Here is an 18,910-nt window from a genome sequence, read left to right on the forward strand (position 1 = left end):
TTCCCCTTTCCTACATGTGATTCCTCTGCCTGAGACTCAGAAATGGCTCTTCTGTATTAGCCACAACTTAGCTAATGGTCATCTTTTACTGGACTAAGTCAGCTCCAATGCCAAACAACTTATACTTTTTATTTTCATGTATCTTAGTTTAGTTAACCTAAGCTCCAATGCCAAACACCTTATATATCTAATAAAATTAGTTTAATTTAATTTTTAAATTATTCTATTTTACTTTTTGTTTTATGTATTATTATTTATTTTATTTTATTTTGGTTTTTTTTTAATTTTATTCAGTGACTATTTAGTCTTCCTTTGAAATCCAGGGTACAAATGCCAAACTGGGCTCTTGGGCAGAGCTATAACATGTTCTTCAATAAAGGTACCAGCTCTGTGCTAAACAAGTTGCTCTCTGCCAGATCCAGACTTGGTCTTGGCTGTGACCCCACAGAAATGCCAAGTGTTTCCAAGGAAGCAGGCCTCTGCTGGAAGCTGAGAGGTTTGTGTGTTTCATCTGTTTATTTTGTGTGCTGATGAGAATTTGGGAGGGTCTAACAGAGTGGCCAGCACATTTTGAAAGCATGTTTTAGATAGGCAGGATTTATGGAAAGCGGATGCCTTCCCAAAGCAATTATAACTCACCATTTCCAGGGCTTTGGTTTCCCATGCCCCACTTGTTCCTGTCTCAGTAGGAAATAATTTTACCAAGACATAGAGGAGACTGTTCAAAGCATCTGCTGACAAAGGGCTGAGTATCATGTTGCAAATGCATGTCCTCATTTGCTGGAATTGTAGAGGCAAAAGATAGCACAGAACTGGGGTTGAATATTAAATGTCCCAGGGAGAAAAACAGCTAGCAGGTGCTAGTTGCTGTGAAATCTGGATGAAATTAAAAGCAATTCCTCCCTTGCAAGGAAGATGATGATGATGTGAGAGTGAGCTCTTTGGGAACAGGTAGACTTAGGAGAAAGCCTACTGAGAAAAGTCAGGTTTTAAGCTTGCCTGGCACACAACTGACAGGAGAATTGGAATGGCAACCTCTGGAGAGGTGATGCAAGGCTGGGAATATCTGGCTGGTCAGTGGTGTTAGCTATGGGAGTGTCAGGTGAGAGGAAAGTGAAATAGTTTTCAGTCCCATAACTGAGTTATTGTCCTCCAGGCCAATAATACTGCCTCTCTGTGTGAGAGCAACCACAGTGATACTGGGTTTGTCCATAGGAGGAAGGACTGAGAACAGAATCTCTGCTCTTCATGATCTTCTCATATGGACATACAGCATTAAAAACCTTATTTGCACCTTATTCTTTCCATTCTTTCCATGACAACTTTCTGGCAGAGACAGAAGCACTAATGTTTATACTGTGCTATCAAACAGTACCCTTTCTTCTCCACTCTTACCCTTCCCCACTGCAACTGTAAAATATCAGGGAAATTTGCCTGTGGAGTCTCTCTCTTGCTGCAGTCAGACTGTTTAGCTCCAAATCCTGGTCTGAATACAACTAATATTGCTGTCAAAGATTTTTTTCAAATTTGAGATAAAAATGATGGACTCAGGCCCATCTTTAGTGAAGGATCTATTATCAGATGCCAGGGGTAGTTAGATCAGAAGATAATTATGCACTTCAGTGCAATATTCAGTTGTTAGTCATTCTTCCCTGATGGTGAAATGCGTGACAGTTTCTGGTTTTGATTGGCACCTCCATTACCTGCTCTCAGTAAACAGATTATTGGCCTCTTTTTTTTTTTTAATAGAAATTTGACATCTTCACCTTGCACACAGTCTTGTTACCCAGCCTGCTCTAATATGTGCTGCAACTAATAAATGAGCAGCTGCCATGGCTACTGTAGCCATACAAAGAAAAGCTCTTCAGCTTTTAAGGAGTGGCTGGAGGCAGGTAATTAACCACAGCTTCACTCCTTGCATGCAAAGAGCCTGGAAAGCCACACACCAGGCTTCCCTGTGGATTTTCTTTTTATCAGCACTTACTTCAAGGATAGCAATGTCACTGCCAGTTCTGGCTACAGCAAGAGAATAAGAAAAAGCAAGGCAAATCTAGTTATAATTAAGCTGGTGATAACAAAGGGGTCCTAAAAATATAATAGCAGATTAATCTTTGGAGAACTGCCTTCTCCTTCTTCCTTTCCCCCATTTCAGGCTTTATTCCTTAGTGCTGTTGTCTGTTCACCGCTTCAAGAAATGCATCTCTAATGTGTCCAGGAGTAGGAGGGTGTTCACCAAACCATCCATTGTCATTTTTGCATCTTAATCCACTGGTCCTCCATTTCTGAAGAATCCCTAATATTATAGAGCTATTTAAACTAATTTTTTAGCATACAGGGTAAATCACATTCTGCTATGCAGCAGATTGTTATTTGTCTGTCAGGCTACAGTAAGAGGTCTGATTTCTGCCCACTGACTTCACTGCAAAATTGTGTGTTGCCTATAATTAGGGTAAAATTGGGTCCAAGAGTGTTAAATTATATCTTCTCAAGCACAGAAGAACATACCCTGACTTTCATCCATATCAATCTGTTTGCAAACAACAGTGAAATTCTTTTTGGGTCTCACTGAGCCATGACAACATGACAGTCTCTAAGAGCTATAGATTGGATTTCAGGACAGAAATTGCTACTGCTACAGCTAGTTTGGATTCTTGTAGAGAGAGGCAAAAATTCAGCCAGAAACTTGCTGCAAACCTATACATCCTGGGTGAGCTGTAGGCCAAGAACTGCAGCCTCTTTGTCTCAATAACAAAAAACTCTTACCAGGAAAGCTACTGGTACTGGTTTATTTGAGTATATTTTATTTCTTTCTCTCTCTCATGTCTCACTCAGAGCTTATTCACTTGTCTCAGAAATTCAGACCATTAGTAGTTGCTCTTTAAAGGTCAACAATAACTTTAAGTTGCTATAAAATTAATCTGAAGCTGAAGTTGCAATTTCACTCATACTCTTACTGTTCAAGTAGTATATTTTAAAAGTGTTTGGGGCTTTGGGCCAAACATGGGTATGAATCAAAATAAATACTTGGCTGACTTGCTTGGGTATCTTCTTTGGCAATCTGTTTCTAGCTCACAGTTTGGCCTTCTTTGCAGCTGAGATACCTGGTTCTTTTTCTGCCAGCCTTTTTTTAGTGGTTTATTTTTTGTTGTTGTTGTTTTTGGTTTCTGTTTTTGCATCTTCTGTCTGAAGCAAAAAATTGTCTTGGTTTAGCAGTCTAATATTGCACTTTGTGATTTCTCAACACTCTAATTAAGAGTTTTCAAGCTTCCTTGACTTTTGCAACTGCAGTCCATGCGTTTTTAAAGCATATTGCTTATTACCTAACTTGTGTAGTTCTCTATAATTCATTTTTTTCTGAGACAAAGAATTATGGTGATAACTGCTGGCATCGACTCACACTGCTGCTTGTGCCCAGCTTGCCTATCTGTTGACTACAGTCAGGCTGCTAGTGTAAGGTTTGCAAGCCTCTGCAAGAAAATAAGCTTCTTATAGATGCTCTTCTTTTAAAAATCCTCATAGGTTTCAGTCCATCTTTGTCCTTTCCCCAGACCCTCCTGATTCCCTAGCTGTTTTCTGTGGCCTCACTCCTAAGGCATGTTTGAGCCTTGCATGATGCCTGCCTGGGGAGGAGGGAAATAGTGATGAAAGCCAGCTGCCTCAGCCAGCTGGGGAACTGAGTGCTGGGGAAGCAGTTTTTGTCCTTGGTCGCCACCACCCCCTTCTGCACCAGTACTGAGTGTGGGAGCCAGCTCAATAACTGGTGAGAAACTGCAGCTGACTTTGGATGGCTGGGTTCCTCTTGAAAGCCTAAGTTCTAGCTCTTCTCTGCAACCTTTAAAAAGGATGAGTGGAATGTTTTGTTGTCCTGTTGTTTTCAACTGATTTTAGCATTCTTTGAACTTGGGTACACTTGGGGATAGCAAATGAAGTGTAATAGTTATCTTAGCATCTTTTCAAAATACTTTGAACAGCAGCAGACTGCAACTTAAAGGGAAAATATTTCCCATTTTGGGGTGGTTGTGTTTGCAGCCCTGGGTCATTTAGAGAATCTCTTAGCATGCACATTGCAGACCACCAGGAAAAAAAAAGAAAAAAAAGAAAGAAAAAAAAGAAAAATGAAAGAAAAAAAGGAGGCACTAAGCAGCTGGATTTTCTCCTGTAGTAGCATCCACTGGCTGGCCAATGCAGTCACTTAGAAAAACAGCATGATTGCATCTCATCCTTGTCAAAATCTGAGTGGTGAAAGAGTAAGGCTGAACTGGTGAGTAGGAATCTACATGGCTCAGTGCTGGCAAACTCACTCCAGCTCTGAGACTGGGAGGAGACTTCAAGCTCCTCTTGGGCCATACTTCTGCTGTGGACCCACCTGATGGCAAAAATACAGTAGGAAAGACCACTTGGAGAGTTATGGCAGATTAAGAAAGTGCTTCTGGAAGGAAATTCCTCCTCTTCGCACTAAGAGCCAGACACGCTCCTTGTCTTTGAGCTTTTTGACTACAGGGACAGGTTCTGCCTCATACAGGAGCAGTGTTGGTTGTCTCAAAACATTTGCAGAGGAGCAAAGCACAGCCAAGACCCACTCTCCACCATGTGCTGCTGGTCAGCTGGCACAACAGCACTGGACAAGGAAAACATCACTCTTCCTTCAGTAAAACACCCATTCTTCCTTCAGTAAAAAGCCCATTGCATTAGAAGCAGCAGGATGAATTCTGCTATGCTTCCTTCTTATACTAATTGTGTATTAGGGTATACACAAGATAATTTTATAGAGAGATTTTTCATTCCCAGGCTGTGAAAGATTCTGTTTTCCAGCTGCTGGAAAATAACATGAGCTGATCCTGTAATGAACTCTCTCATGTAAGAATTGCCTCATTACCACTAAATGTTGCCAGCTCTTAGATTTGTGTTCTACTTCATAAATTCTAAAAAGCAGCTCAATGTATTTAGAAGCTATTTCCCTGTTTTAAAAGGAACCAGAGTCTATTCCGGGACCCAAGCCAGATCCCTTACAGTGTAAATGAAGATAGACTGCCACGAGCTTCTTTCAATAGATGAAGAAAAAGTTTTTGCAAAGTAATTTCTCTCTCTCTTTTTTTTTTTTAAGGAAAAAGAACCTGTGCTTTTTGTGTTCCTGAAGAACAGCGAGTAAGTCTAACAAAATTGCACTATTGTGTGTGCCTGCTAGTCAAGTATGAATAGAATTTTTTTTCCATTGGCAGAAGGCAATAAAGGGCCAGAATCCATTTTCCCTTGGTTCTACATACCAAGTCCATAGTGTTCAATTCACTCCAAAATAAAGTGGAGCTACTTTGGAAGAGCTAATGATGAGGTCTGGAGGGTTTATCCCATCAGTTTTTAATTTGAATACAATGCATGTAAATGTTGAGCACTTTAGCTCAGTTCTGTGTTGCTTGAGTGCTATAAAACAATGAAAATCTCTTCTAATCATGTGAGTGGTTACTGTGAGTTTTCATATTTATTGGCAGCCTGAAGTAGTGAATAGGACAAAGAGGCAATTTTATTTTCTTACCTAGACAGGTATAGGCAGAGCAGCACAACAAATTTGTACTGTTATTCATGTTGCAGATACCCATAAGAAATAGAAGGGAATTTGCTATAGGCTGCAAAGGTAGTTCACAAAAATGAAGTTGCCAAGGAGAACATCTGTTCTGACCTGTGCACCTTCCAAATATCTGTGAATTCTGCCTGGGCAAAACAGTAATGTTGGATCCTAGTAGACAGTGTTACACACATGTTGGGTTTAACCAATGGATCTTTCCAAAGGAGATAGAGAGGGGAAAAATCCATAATGCAATTGGGCACATTTCTCTTTTCCCATTGAAATCTGTCTGCTTCCACCATGTCCAGGCAGATTTAAACTGATGAAAATGTCAACTAAACAATGGTTCTATATGTACATAAATTAAGATATGAGAGTGTTCAGTAATTTATTTTAGCTACTGAAATGCTGCTGTGATTTTGACTTTGAGAAAGGAAGAGTCTTAGAAGGATCAGAAGGCAGTATCTCATGGCAAACAACCAAAACTGGATGAGTTCAAAGATGCAAGAGGATGTGTTCAATCAAAGATGTATTCAGTCTGTTCAAGAAGGAGCATGCAGCTGTGTCCTAACAAAAAGAAATAATTGAATTTATTTGATCTTCTAGGGTTTCTTCCTTCATAGTCTATCCAAGAGAGCATTTTTTTGATGTTATGTCTTCTTTTTTTCATAATGTCTTTCAAAACCAGGCCTAGTGTCAAGAACCCTTCTTTCCAGTGTCAGGCCTGATATTTGGCCATTGGTACATTCATTACATTTGATCCCTGTTTTCTGCACTACTCCTGGAGAACTGCACAGCAGACAGCTGGGAAAGCCATGGCTAGACCTGGACTGTGGGTTTCCCATCCACATAGGACAGAAATATGCAGAGAAGGAAAGCACCAGGTCTGACATGACAGTGCTGAGAAAAACTTCCAGCTGAATTAATAGTTGCACCAGGATGTGGGGGGGATAGAATGTAAGAAAATAAAGATGGTACAGAAGGTAATCTTGCCCCTGAGGAGTTTCAGCTGTACTAACTACCAAAGATTAGGAACAGGCCTGCCCTTGATAGACCACAGCTGTGACTAGTAAGGAAGAGTGCTATAAAAGAGTGGGCTAGCTGGTCTAGAAGAGAGCTGCAGTTTGTTGGGTGTGCTTGAAGAGGGCTGCAGTTTGTAGTTGTGCTATGAAGAATGAGTTAGTACTGTGAGGAGCTGCCCATGAGAAATCACCAAAGAGGTATGGGACTTTTGAAATATGATTACAACACCAGGAAACTGTTGGACTATCTACATGGACTTGTTTTAGTATCTAAACCCAAAATTCAGTTTTACTTGTTATGTCCTAGCTGGAAGTAGAATGCATAAAACAGGCTGAAATTCCAAGTGTGAGTATAATTAAATATTTAACCCTAGTACCCTATTCAGCCGTTGCTTAGGGCTCCTTTCAGTTTTTCGAGAAAAGTGGATTTTCTTTCTATTTTCCCCCAGAAAACCTGTTAACAGTTATTGTTTCTTATTGCAAAAAGGGCTGAAAAATTTGGCATCTGAACATCATCACCTTATGGCATGCTGCACCTGAGCAAAAACTTACCCCTGCACTTCACAAAAGCAGAATCCATGGAAGGAACAGTTGTAGCACTTGAAGTGCTATTTAGGCTGTCAGTTCTCTTTCCATAAATGTTTTTAAATCAGGGATTTAAATTAAGCACTCACATTAATCACTCTCAAACTAATCAGTGAATTGATTCCAAATCTGGCAGCCAGTCAGTGTTGATATGAGATTTGCTGCATGTATACTCACAAATTTTGTTTGCACAGTATTTTATTGCAAATATAAAAAGGCAAATGCAGTTGTCAATTATGAATGAAGTTGAATCAGGACAAACTGAAGTATGAAACTGATGTGTATACACTCAGCAGCCTGTCAGTATGGACAAAACCACCTGAGATTTGACATCTTATTTGATAGATCTTCTTGTAAATAATAAATCACCTTTTCTTTCTGCAAACAACATGAACTGTGTTCATAATTTGAGATCCTTTATATTATTAACAGCTTGGCAGAGAGTTCAAAAACTCAGCAAAGACAATTTTCAGGAGATCATATATAGTTTATATTAAGATTCTGTGCTGATCTTTTGTACATAGCCTTTCTATTTGACTAGGAAATTTACATAATTTTGTATTAAAAAAGTCATGGTCTTCTGCTTCTTGGGGCATTTCCATACTGGAAGTATTCAGAAATTTATTCTTGAATGACAAGAATCACAGAATGTCTTGTTGAAAGAAACATTTAAAGATCATCTGGTCTAACACTCTGCCATGGACAAGGACACCTTTCATCAAACCAGGTTGATTAGAGCCCATCCAAACGTCACCTTGAGCATTTCCAGTAACAAGGCATCCACAGCTTCCCTCAGAAACATTTGTTAGTGCCCCATAACCCTCATCATTAAAAATGCCTTCCTTATATCCAATCTAAATTGTGCCTCTTTCAGTTTTACACCATTGCCCCATGTCCTACCACTAGAAGGCTGGAATCTTTGTTACTCAAGTAGTGCATACAGTTTGCTATGTATTTCAGAAAGTGAGATGTTTCCAGCAGTGCTCTTACATTTTTACAGGTCCTGGAGCTGATGTGCCAAGGAACAAATTTCTCCTCAGGTGCAGTCTGGCTCAACATGAGTCCTAAAGAAGCCATGGCAAAACAAGGGAAGAAAGTCAAAAGGTACAAAGAGCATACAGGCAACTCCTAGGACACAAAAATAATCCTATTCATCCTCTGAAGATAGTAACAAAAACAAAAAAAGTCTTTGTAGCTAAAGCTGGTTACTTTCTAGCCTTGATATGCTTTGAAAAATTTCCATGATGTAACCAACAATAACAGGCTGTTATCTGATGAAGACAGTGGTACCTTAAAACCCTCACTGAGTGATGGGCCTATATGTTTACTCCCAAAAATGCCAAATATTCCTGCTTTGGAAGGAAACTCCATGTTCTCACTGCAAGGGTTTAGTGGACAAAGAGAGGAAACCAAAAAAGCTATCACAAAGGAAAAAAGAATTCTGCACAAACCAGATGGTTTACTCCTTTCTCTCAATCCTTTTTGTTTTCTGAAATACACCTTCACAAAAGCAGAGGATTGCTGAGGCAGGGGAGAAAACTTATCAGGAAAGGATTCATGTCCATGCCTTTTTTCTGGTGCTGTAGTGAGCATGGGGAGGGTGGACATGGAGATGGGGGACAATGACACAATCAATGTTCTCTTGCATAATGGCCACTTAATCTTTGGCTGTAACAGTAGAAATTCTCTCTCCTCACGCTTCTAGTACAAGATCCATGGTCCTGAGCACCCTGGGGCAGCTGTAGGTGTTTCAGAAAAGATGAAGACCATCCTGTTCTTTCACATCCTGAAAATCTTTGCACGAATAGCCAAGCTTGGTTTTAGGTCTTGAAATTACACATGGGCTGCTGAAAGTAAAGCTATCATTAAATATTCATTAATTTCTTTCTAGGAGTAATTTATTCTTCTTACTTTTTTTCCTCCCTCTCAAATAGACATCTCTTTGACTGGTTTTTGTGGCAGATAACCTGCAGGGCTAAAGGGAAATTGAGTTTGTGCCCTTATTTCTAGAGTAATTTGGATTGGTGGCGTATCAGTGGAAAAAGTAGCCATCCTAGCTGCTAGGCAATTTTAATAGTGATTTAGCCACTTTTCCCTTATTTATTGTAGTCTTGTTTTCTTAGTTTCATATTTTCTTGTTCTTAATCTGAACATCCAGTTCATAGATAAATAATTATTTACTGTAAACAAAACATAGATTTCTTCCAATAGTGATTTGTAATAATTATATAAAATATAAAAGGAAGAAAAACAATCTGGTACCCTAGGGAATGTATAATATCTGCAACACATCTTCTTAATTGCACCAACCTGCATTTTTCAACACATACGTTTACTGAAAGGTCTGCAGGAACATCACAATTGCACATCTGATTAGCTAAAGCTAAATAAATCTGAGTGTTAATTCAGTAGAATCCTCTGAACTGGTAGACAGCCAACTCAATTAAACAGTTATCCTGATAAAGAGACAAACATGCTTCTGAAAAGACTTGCCATGACATAAAGTAGCCATCAAAGTAAAACTACAGCAATAAGAAGATTACTCACAACATCTAATTTGTCTTTGGTATTTATTTCCTTATTATGACTGGAATCTCTGTTTGTAATGGAAGTTTGGCATTTCACACTGATTTAAGAGCTTGAGATACTTCATTTCTGTATCACTAAATGAATATACCCCTGTTAAGCAGTTTCACTCTCATTAAGTATAATTGTGCTAAATTAGCATTCATGGAGATGTCCTGGTTAAAATCTTTCTCTATACCAGTGATTGTATACAAATCACATAATCCTGGTAAAAAAAGAAAAAGAAACCTAAGCAGTAGCTAAGAGAAGGAATTTGTAGTTGCTTTTTAGAAGAGCAGGCAGAGAAGTGTCTTCACACCAGCCTCTCCTGGGACAGGGAAGATTCAATTTCTCAGCTAAGTCAAGGGAGTGGTCCAGGCCCCTGAGGGTTGCTGTTTTCCACAGGTGTTTCTCTAAAAGAGACACATGGCCATTGCAGTCCTGCTTTTCCACAGTGCTTGGCTCTCTTGCTGAATGGAAATTATCTGCAGTGCTGGTGCTTCTTGGGCTTCCTCTGTGCACCCTGCACAGGAATGGTTTGCCGTACAAATTCTTGAAATGATCCTCTTAAGAATTAATGTTAGGAGAAAGTTTTTTTCCTTTTTGAGCTGTTCTGCTTAACATCTAATTAGCCCATGGTGTCAAGGCTAACATGGTAACTCTGTAGGCCAGACATTTTTCATGGAGAGTAAGGAATAATTTAAAACCATCATTAGGAGCTGCAAGGTCTTGAAAATAGAAATTCTGTTCACTCTATCTATGACTGTAGATAACTGTGCTACAGTATTCCTTCCAATTTAGTGCTCATTTCTGGAGTTACTAGGTAAAATAACAAGCTGACATCTGTACTGTATCATATGCTTGATTACCTGAATGCAGAAAATGGCAAAGAACCATTTCAGATAACCAAGTGATTTAATGCTTGAGAGAATTTCCAATAGAATTAATCAGCATCTCGGGACTTAAAACTGTTTGCTTAAGAAGGATGTTTGGTTAATTGAGGTTCACTAACTAAGGTTACATAGAATGCAGAGCAACTTTTAAAAGGCCTTGAAGTGTTGCAATGAAGGGTGTTTCAGAGGAATTTTTGAAAAAAAAATGTTTTTCACATCTAATAATTTGCCTCTTAGTTATCCTAATTACTTGCCATTTGATTATCTTTCTTATTGTGTAAGCTAAACTTATCTTAGAAAAAATTATCTTCCTTTTTTTTATGCAAAACAAAGAGTAAAAGTTGGGCCTTACCTACATACAGAAAAACTGAGTAAAGAAATCTGTTTACACTGTTAAACTACCAGGGCAAACCAGAAATGTTTACTGCTGCTGTCTGTAGCCTGTTCATCCAAATTTCATTATTTCAGTGACCTTTCTTGTGGTAGCTGTGTGTAATGTTTGTAAAAGCAAATTTTTGAGGCAAGGGATTTGTCTACAAATTCTCATTTGCTTCTATTCTACCTGTTTTATTTCTGATGAAAGGTTCTGATTGACAAATTAAGTGTAATTGCTTTAAAAAACAGCCTTGATACATGGTGCCTTACAACTAATACTTTATGAGGTGTTTGTGAACTTGGAGTCAGTATAAATGTCAACATGGGAAATATATTTAATCTTTCTGCACAGCTGTTTTTATCAAGCTTTTCCTCAACTATTAACAAATAGCTGATAAAGCCCTCAGGGGAACTTGCTGTGACACAAACTGAAATTAGTTTGCCCACCCTAGCCCTCCTCTTGCCTGGTGGAAGGTTAATGCTTTAAATTGGTCAGAGAGTTTGAGAAGATGGACTAATGCAGAAGCAGTTACACAAGTGATAAGAGGTCCGACCTTGTTCCACCATCTGGTATGAAATTAGAAGGCAACTCATTTCACTGGAAATAAGACTCCTCTCCTAATGCTGGGGTGATTTTGTGATTTGCTAATTTATATCAATGGCTCAGCTCCTCCAGATGGAAATTCTGACTCACAGCCAGTGGGGTTGCAGGTAAAGTGAGGGCAAAATGTTTCCCACCCATCTGCAAGCCCCAAAGGAAGGATGAAACTTGGTGAATGCTATTCCTGACAAATTCTTGGCACTATTCCTTTAAAAAGACTGTGTTAACATCCTTCTCTCATAAAATTGATAAGAGCATTTCCATTATTTTCAATAGAAACAGAATTTTGTGCTGAAGAGAAAGAAATGTAATTTCAGAGTGACTTCCTTGACAGTAGAGACTATATGATTTACCTAGGAAATTATTTTTCTAGTGCCTGGGAATTTCTGTTTTTCATTTTGGTCAAAATTGCTCTGTTGACAATGTTTATTCATGACACGTTACACTATGGGATAGTCTTTGTTTGCGGTGTTTACCTGAAAAAAGTGACTCAGTGAGACAATTGTGCTCTTGAGTAAATGATATTTAGGGTAGAATGTTTGAATTGTCCTTTGGCTGAAAGAGATGGGTGTGCTGCTGATTGTTGTTCATTCTGGCCATTTTTGAACTTAAAAGGTGCTGAGGAGTGCTTCAGCTCTGGAAAGACATGCTTTTGAGGGGAAAAAAAGGATAATATTGGAAATGACCTTTTTATTGGAGTTTTGTGACCTAGAAATTCTTAAATATTGCAAGAGTGAGAAGTGTTTTCCAGTAAATTTATGGCCATGTTCATAAATGGCATCCCTCACAACATTATAGGAGGTACTCTGGATTTACATATAATTGTTGAAGTTGGAAAAGACATTTAAGATCGAGTCCAGCCATTGCAGGCATGCAAGAGCTGTAGAAAGTAAAGCCTTTTATTTGCAGCCAAGATGTAACATGTGCCATGCTCTTGTAAAATGCCTCCTAGTGTCCCTTCAGCTTTTGGTAGAGAGGATCAGAGCTGAATCAAAGAATGGAAGTAAGGCTTGGTTTTCATGCTTTACTCAGAAAATGCATGTGGCAAGCATGCATTTTGTTATGTTACCTGTATGTCTACTTCTATGCCACTTACATGTGACCTGTATGTACATGACCACCACTGGACAAAATACATGAGGTAATTTTGCAGCTCAGTTACCTTTCCGAGTTAAAAGCTGGAATCTAGGGCAGTGAGCAGAAAGGGGTTTTATATATGACTGTTCCATCATCACTATGCAGTGAATCGGTGGTAACAAATCCACTTTACAGAACACGATGTTCATTTCATCCCAGTGGCCATGATGAGGCTGACTGGGTACTGGGACTTAAAGATCCTCTTACCTTGAGTGAGATTTGTCCTGTGTTTTTAGCTGCCTGAGATTCATATCTGATGAGTAGACAGCTCCTTGCAAATGCATCAGATAAATTATGCACAAACACTCTCTCTTAGGCAAAAAACCCCAGATACAAATGCTGCTTTCCTTTCCCCAAAAAGTGCTTGTTTCCATCCACACAATCTTCTCCTATCTCACACAGTACATTTATTTTATTTCCATTAATAGGCACTCTGTGCACTCATTTCATCAAGGGAATTAAATAACCCAGTACTGTTGAATGAAATACTGATACTGTAGAAATAAATGCAGATGTTTTCTATATGTAGGTTTCCCACATGGTTAATTGACAGTCTATACAAATGTTATTTTCTGGCACTGTTAATATTTTTTTTTTGTGATTTGTGTCATAATCCATTTATTTCCAGAATCTATCATTGCATTGACAGCAGGGAGTACAGTGTGCTTTTTGTAAAGTCAGTGTGAAGATTGTTATTTAAAGCAGAGTCCAAGGCTTACGAAGGAGATATCCCAGGAGGTGATAAGGGAAATTGCATTGAGACAACAGAGCAGGAGGTTAGCTTACTATGCTCTGGAACAGTGAGATATGAGGAGCAAAACAGAGCAGTAGTAAATCCCAGGGTAATGGCATCATGTTAATTCATGGAATGCCATGGAAAAAACATATGGAAGGAGAATAGTAATGTCTTACACATGCACTGTGAACATCTATAGGCAAATTGACCCATGTGCTGAAGATGGGTTTTAAACAGAAAAATGGGGGAAGAGAGGGGTAAGACACCCTGCTAGCTCCAGTTGTGACTCCACTAACTCAACTAGAAACCCTGTCTTGCAATGATCTCCTGTCAGTATGTAATGCAGCTCTTCATTTTCCCACCCAAAACCCATAGTCACTCAAAGGCTCAAGAGCAATGTTCTGTGTACAGAAAGCCCTCGAGATGACTCTTGACAGAGAACACCTGAAATGGAGGTGTTCTTGAGGAAATCTTGAGGAAAATGGAGTCTTCCTTTTTCTTCAGTCTTTTAAAGCCAGCAGAACACCTGGCATAAGCTTTCTGCATCAGATAGGGGTCTCTTGGATATCTGCATCAGATATCATCTCTTACAAGATAAGCTGCTGTTAGGGAACAACAACAGCCTGGAGGTGCTCTGAGCAGCTCGGGGTAGGCTGGGAACACACCGTATGTGCCACCTTAAGCATTTACCTTGTGCCATTTACTCCCAGCTAACTTTGCCAACAAGCTCTCATGCTCCATCCCTGAATATTTTTTCTTGGTGTTACAGGGTTTCCTGCACTTCAAAAGGTGATGCAACCAAGCTATAATAGCAGAGCATCCTCATCCTATTGCACATTCCCATTGCAGATACATGAGAAAAAGTCCCTGTTTTTGATAGCATCAGTGGATGAGAGTATTCTGCTCATGTCTTTATCTGTCCCAGCTCTGCAGTGTTATTTTTCAAATTTCCCCATACTCTGTAGAGTAAGTGAGCATTTCCCAGTTATATGCTGCACTGAAGATCCCAAATACAGTGACTGTAAGGTAATTTTCTTTGCTGACTGACAAATTGTGTACTGTTGCTCTATCATGGAACCTTGACTGAGTCTGGAAACAGCATTTGAGCATATTTGGTGTATTGTATCGATCAAACTGGAGAGAAAGCCAAAGAAGGCGTTCTCCATAGAAACACAAGGTTACAGTGAGAACACTGAGTCTTCTCTTGGTGATAAATGGTGCTGACACTGTGATTGCTCTGCTCTTGTAGTCTCTGGAGGTGTCTCTATGCAATAATTTTTTTACTAACATGCCCCTTACTTTCCTTTTTTAATCTGCTCAACATTTTGGCTGCCAGATTTTACGTAAGTGAAACACACTGTATCATTTTTTCCCATGAGTAGCTTTCCTAATATCTCTAAGCCCAAAATTTTATATTTGCATGTGAGCACAGTAGTATCAAATCACTCAAAGCAATTGATGCTTCTAGATCAAGGTCTGTTCTCAGTTACTGGTAAGAATTCAGCAGTGATTTAGCTGAATTTATAGTTTCTGCTTTTTAGAGTGATTCATAAAGGAATTCAACAGCCAGAGGAATGATAAGAAGGGGAGCTCATTGCTACAGAATGTTATGGGCAGTTTATATGGGCTCTTAGAGGAATTAGAGAAATTCATGCACAAAAAATTAACCTGGGCTGCCACACCTAAAGACACCCTTCCTGATGCAGGGACTCTGTGACCTGGAGATTGCTGGAAGCTGATGAAGGTATCTGGGGGAAGCAATGCTGTGTGCCTGCTCTGCTCTCAAGTCAGTTGTGTGTGCATCTGCTAAAAGCTCTTGCAGGAAGCAGCTCTCAGGGGACACATCTTCTGACTGGGTACGGCTGCTCTTGTGAACTGCTTCTGACAAAGGGTGACACCTGCAAAGAGAGCCCCCAGAACTGTGACCTGTGGTACAAGAACACAGCAGTAACACAGCAGCACTCCTTCTGTCTGGCAGAAATGGATGAGGACAGTCTCTACTCATGTCAGGGCCCTGAGGGTTTGACACAGCTAGTGCCCTGTGACACAGCTGCTGGTCTTAGGGAGAAAGTAGGTGGGACTCGGTGAGGTCTTTCTTCACCTGCCATTCACACAGGATCTGGTTTTAAGCTCAGGCTCTGGGTCCTTGGGTCCCAGCCAGTCTGCATTGCAGCTGCATCATGGCCATGCCCACACTTGGCTGGGGACCCTTCTGATGGACTATCCCTGACCCATGAATTTGCTTCCCAGCCTGACCCCAGACCTACCCCATCACCCATGGACTTGCTGGGCCTGGTTTGCCCCCTTCCAGCCTGCCCTGCTCCCTCCATGAGGGCAGTGGGATGAGCACTGGCTGGTGGGGCCATCCCCTGTGGCTCACAGCTACCCACCTCCTACCTTGGGAACTCCCTCCCTTGCTGTGCCACACCAGTAGCCCACTCTGGGGTGCCATGACCAAGTTGTTGACCCAGCTTGTGACCCATTGTGGGTGATGAAAGGTTGGTTGGTGGTTTGCTCACCTCTGGTTTTTATGCACCTTTAGCTGTGGGGCACAGGTACACCCTCCAGCTTGCCTTTTGTCAAGTGAATCTAGCACATTTGGTCCCACACACTGGGAGAAAAAGTAACAGGTCTGACAGTAATATACTTGATCATGCAGCACCATGATCTTATAATTTAATTATGTCTTTACAGAGATTCTCTTACAAGAATTTATAAGGTTGAAGATTACCGTGCTAAACACAAAGGTTAAGGGTATTTATGGACATGGCTGCTCAATAAATTTCAGTAATAATTGTAAGGTGACTCAGACAAGTTTTGCCTAGAGTTTCTAGAAGTTTGAGGGGGTCCTTTTGACTTCAAACAGACAAAGATAATAAAATGGCCTGGGCTGAAACATGGCTTATGGCTCACTTGTAGTCATAAGCCAGGATAATGAAGATAACTCCAGCCACCAACAGTTTGTGTATCAACATAGGCAATGTTCAGAGTGAGAGAAGTTAATAACACAGCAAACTCTGCAACTGGAATCTGTTAATCTAATTTGCCTCATGAGACAGAAAATAGGTTGCAGGTTTTCTCTTCCTGCCTTCCTTCCTTGAGAATTCATTGGCAGAGGAAGTCAGTGTCAAACAGCCCTGACAAATTATCATATCTGTGCACAAAACACATAATTCAGGTTTCATCATCCTTTCCTGTCAACAAGTTTCAGTCTGTTGGGGAATGATCATTTCTATGTTAGCTTCTGCCTCTGCTACAATTGAACTATGTTCAAGCTCAGGATGATAAATACACATAGCAAATAATTTAGGCAAATTGCCTCCCTGGTAAACCATCAACTTAAATTAACAAAACTTTAAAAACATTTAGTATTGCATCTGCTCTGTGATTTTTGTTTTAATAAAAAATCCATTTATTCATCTCTTCAATATGTCACATTTCTTTTTCACCCTCTCAATAAATGTGATGCTCTTTTACTCAAACATTTGGAACACTTTTCCTGTCTTTTCATAGCTCCACCTCATTGGGCCTAACCTCAGAACTTTGAGTTTCTCTCAGGGTGATTAACTGATGTTTCATCCCTTTTCTTTTTCTAAGGAGTAAGTTAGGGATTTTCTCTCTAAGTAACTACATGTTGATTTGTCTGTTTACTCATTTTATTTCTATTTCCTTTTTGCATCTGTGTCTTCCCCTTGTGTTTTAGGTCAAAGGCATTATGAATGAATTCACAATTCTTTCCTTGCCTGCCAGAATAACTGCTTATAAAAGTCTGGTTTCTAATTCCTTAGAGCTGTTGAGGGACCTTTGCCCTGAAGCATACAGTTTGATATCCCAGTCTGCACCCTTTCTAATGAATGTTCCCATTATATACTTACTTGTTCAATCTTCTTTTGAATCTGAGTAACATTTGACCCCTGAGATGACATGCAGAAAAAAAAAATTCCACATTTTAATCACTTCCTATTTTATTCAAAAGAAAATCTATTAAAAAACCAGACTTCCTTCCTGTGTTTCAGATGTGCTGTACCTAGTTCTTCCACAGTCTTTCATTTCCCTCTGTGTCTGTCTCCTTCCGGCTCTAAACAGTTTGCATCTTTTCAGTCCTTCTTCGTGTAAAAGCCTTTGTAGGACTATTCATGATCACTGTCTGTCTCATGTCTTTCCATTCCTGCAGCTGGTTTTTGTGAGATGATGATACATCTGGCTATGGGTGCTCTCAAGACACGTCCTTGATTTGTAAAACAGAAAATAATACAGCCCTCTATTATTCTCTAGGCACTTTTTTGATCATCTGTGCATAATGAGAGCAATAGCTTCTTCTTGATGTCTTTAAAGTAACTGTATATCATCTGCACTGGAGATCCAGGCTATCCAAAACTGACAGATAATTCAATCCTAAAATAATTTTTGGAGTGTGTACAAGGCAGAAGAGATTGACACGTAACTACTAGGAAGAGTGTCCTTTGATATATAAACAGGTAAAGTCTAAACCAGACATAATTTTTCAGAATCCATTTTTTGAATGTCTTTTTTACTTTCAAATACCATTCTTCAAGTCAGATGTTTGCCAATTTACAACATGAAATTCAGAGCATGTTGGGCAAGCTTTTATTCTAAACTATCATGCTGGTTCTTCCTTTTATGCTGCATGTAGGTTTCCAACACATTCTTCTTTTAGTCTGATCAATAGATAAATGAATTGCCCTTAGAGATAGATATTTTAAAATGGAATCTTTTCTAAAATAAGTTATGGTTTTTTTTCAGTATATGCTAAGCAGCTGAATTATTAATTGCACCTGGAGTTTCAGGTGCTCAGCAATTGGTCCTTACTCTCCACCAGCTTTCAAATGACATATGCTTTCAATTAGATCTTTTACATCCTGTCAGTGGCAGGATTCACATTCTCCACTGTAGGATTGTTAGCGTTCAAAACCACATAATCACATAAGTGATTATATGCAGTGCTTTTTATTCAAGAGCTCTGGGAATCTGGATAATTTCCACCCAAATCTGATTCTGACCATACATTTGAGGTGAACATGTTTTATACTCTATCATTACATAACTTTCATGTTAATTATTAAACTTATATTGTTCTATTGTATACACAGATTTCAGCTAAATATAGCCCTCTTTAAATTTCCAACATAGTTTCTCATGATTCTTCTTATGGTTATATAATAATTATATTTAATTACTAAACAATCATCACATCTAACAATTACATCTTTTATCATACTGCTTATGCAGGTGCACTGATCTGAGAAAACACAAAGCCTAATATTTTCAAAGACTATTTTTAACATTTTCCAGGGCTCCACTATCAGGATAAGGCGTATTTCATGCACTCACACCATTTTCTCTCCTTGCTTGCTTAACTCACATGCCTCAAATCTGAGATCTTCACAGACACAAGAGGAAAAAAATATAGAATTA

The sequence above is a fragment of the Molothrus aeneus genome, chromosome 1 (assembly GCF_037042795.1).
Source record: "Molothrus aeneus isolate 106 chromosome 1, BPBGC_Maene_1.0, whole genome shotgun sequence".
NCBI classification, from domain to species: domain Eukaryota; kingdom Metazoa; phylum Chordata; class Aves; order Passeriformes; family Icteridae; genus Molothrus; species Molothrus aeneus.